We start from the raw sequence: 3,201 nt of genomic DNA, 5'->3' as shown, positions 1-3,201 counted from the left end.
GTTTTCTCTCTGTTGGAAGAGAGTTCCTTGCTGACTTTGGCCAGCAGCCTCAGCTCCTCACCAAGTGGGCCTCTTCAGAGGGCGGCTGGCTTCTCCCAGAGCAAGTGATCTGACAGTGAGTGAGAGAGTTAAGCCACACTTATAAAAATAAATAAGAATCAGAAAGGACATACCATCACTTCTGCCGTATGCTATTGGTCAGACAGACTAACGATGGTCCATTGTGGGGGAAAGGGCTGCACAGAGTGTGAATACCAGGAGGCGGGGTTCACTGTGGGCCAATTTGCAGACCACCACTGTCCACCAAAAGTTCATATCCTTCCCACATGCAGAATACAGTCAACCCCTTCCAGAGTCCCCAGAAATCTCATCCTATTATAGCATCTGCTCAATGTCCAGAATCTCATAATGTAAATCAGGTCTGGGTGTTATTATAGTTCCTTAAATCCAGTTTCTCCAGTACAGTTTTTCTTGACAAGTTATCTGCTCCACCCTACCCCCTCTGTATTAGTCAGCTCAGGCTGCTATAACAAAATACCACAGACTGGGGGGCTTAAACAACAGACATTTATTTCTCCCATCTCTGGAGGCTGTAAGTCCAAGATCAGGGTACCCGCATGGTTGAGTTCTGGTGAGGACTCTCTTCCTGGCTTGGAGCTGGCTGACTTCTTTTTTTTTTTTTTGGCTGACTTTTTACTGTATCCTCACATGGAAGAGAGAGAGAGACAGAACTAGCTCTCTGGTCTCTTTACAAGGGTACTAATCCCATCATGAGGACCCCACCCCCATGGCCTCATCTAAACCTAATTACCTCCAAAATCTCCACCCCCAAATACCATCACATTGGGGGTTAGGGCTTCAACATGAACTTTCAGGGGACACGAATATTCAGTTTGTAAACCCTCTCCTACTGAACATATAAGGGGACAGACAGAATAACCACTCTAGAAACTCTTGCTCAAAAAGGGAGAAGATGAGAGCATGAAGAAGTTGCTGGTCCATATAGATTCCAAGCCAAGCAAACGTCCTAAATTCCTTAATTATGTCTCAAGTCTTGGGAACCATACTCCAAGGCTTTGGACTGCCCTCTGGGCTCTTGGTTTTTCCCTGTGGGTCATCCTTCCTTTTTCATGAAAGGAAAGGTATCATGTGTTAGCAGCTGAGTAACATTCTCAGCCTGCTTCCTGCCAGTAGAACTTTGAGGGTCCAAAGACCTCTTTTTATTTTGTACTGGCTCTGTCCCTTTCAGTCCAAGTTGGTAATGATTCTGTACATATAATTCTCATAAAAACTTTATGGATTTCCTGCGAATCTCCACGGGATCTACTCCATTAGGCACAGTCAACACCCCCAAATCGCTTTGAGATGAGACCTTCTCCACATAGATAGGGCTTCTGCAGACAGCTGAGGGGCAATGATCCGAAGCTTCTAGGAGCACTGTTTTTTTTCTTGGCCTCACCGCTGGCATGCAGGATCTTAGTTCCCTGACCAGGGATCGAACCCATGCCCCCTGCAGTGGAAGCGTGGAGTCCTAACCACTAGACCGCCAGGGAAGTCCTAAGGAGCACTATCCTTTGATTGAGAGGGTCTATGAGTGTCTTAGTCCATTGGGGCTGCTGTAACAAAACACCACAGACTGGGTAATTTATAAACAACAGAAACCTATTTCTCACAGTTCTGGAGGCTGGAATTCTGAGACCAGGGTGCCAGCCTGGTTGGGTTCTGGTGAGGGCCCTCCTCCAGGTTGCCGACTTCTTGTGACCTCACAAGTGAGGTACACCTTTAATCTCACAAGCATTCGGGCCACAGCAGTGAGGCACACCTTTACTCTCCTTAGAGGGCCTTTTGTCTGACAAAAGTACTATGGGGTATGGCTTTATATCTTTCTGAAATCTTTAAAAAATTATTTACAGGCACAGCCTAGGGTCTATCTCTGGACCACAGGTTTTCTGGCAGGGCTCTGAATTTGGACTTTTGCTTGGAAGCCATTCCTTGATTCTAGCATAATTTGTCATCTGGCCCTGCTGAAAACCTTCCAGTCCCAGCTCCTTTCTGCTTAACGACCCTTCCATTCATTTCTCTCTCTCCTCTGGCATCTTACTATGAGCAACTAGCAGAAAGCAGGCAGCACTGGCGACGCTTTGGCTCCAAATCTCCTTGACTAGGTCACGAGTTCATTGGGTGCATTTTCCTCTGTCCACATGACTTCAGGCAACAGCATCACCAGGACCCCTTCCTCCAGTTTCTGACAGCATTTCCTTCACTCTCCTGCAGGCTCTGACCTGAATCTTTAACCGCCTCGACTCTTTTATTCACAGCTTCCTCAAGGTGCTGCAGGCATTTACCAATGCTCTCAACAAAGCCCACCGCCTGGTGCCAAAGCCACTCCCACATTTTGGGTTTCTGTCACAGTACCCCGCCTGCAAATGTATCCAAATGTGTTCTATCTGTACTACCAATTTAGCCCCAAATTTAGCGGCTTAAAGCAATAGAAATTATGATCCTGCACAGTTTCTGAGGGTCAGGAACCTGGGACTGGCTTAGCCGGTGGTTCTGACGCAGGGTCTCTCAGGAGGCTCCCATCTAGATGTGGTGGGGTTTGCAGTCATCTGACACTTGACTGGGGCTTGAGGATCTGTGTCCATGAGGCTTTCTTTGCCACATGGGCCTCTCCATGGGGCTACTAGCGACATGGCAGCTGACTTCCCCCAGAGCAAGTGGGAGGAGACTGTAGGAAGGTGTGAAGTCCCAGAGACTGGGAGCATTTTGGGTCATCTTGGTGGCTGACAACCACACAGTTATTCAGGGGCGAAATGTCATGTTGTCTGTAACTTATATACTTCAGCAAAAAAAAAAAAAAAAAGAAATGAAGTAAACTGCAAAAATAGTCACAATAATTTTATCTAAATCAGGGGTATGTGGGACTTTACTGAGCTTTTCTTTCTACTTTTCTGCATATTTGTAGTTTCATAGTAAAAAGTGAAAAAAAAGCGAATTTAGGCTTTCTGTCTGGGGGTGACAAGATGGCTTAATGGCTCAAGAATCGTCTAGAAACCAGCTTTCTTTTCTACCCAGCCTTCTGACCTGCCTTCAGCGGCAATGCCTGCCCTGCACACAGGACTCAGTGCTTTCCCAGCTGGCTGCCTGCAGCTGCATTCAAGGGGTGGGGCTTAATCAGCAACACCGCCCAGAAATGGGAAC

This window comes from Physeter macrocephalus, chromosome 8 (assembly GCF_002837175.3).
Source record: "Physeter macrocephalus isolate SW-GA chromosome 8, ASM283717v5, whole genome shotgun sequence".
Taxonomy (NCBI): domain Eukaryota; kingdom Metazoa; phylum Chordata; class Mammalia; order Artiodactyla; family Physeteridae; genus Physeter; species Physeter macrocephalus.
This window is presented reverse-complemented; position numbering follows the sequence as displayed.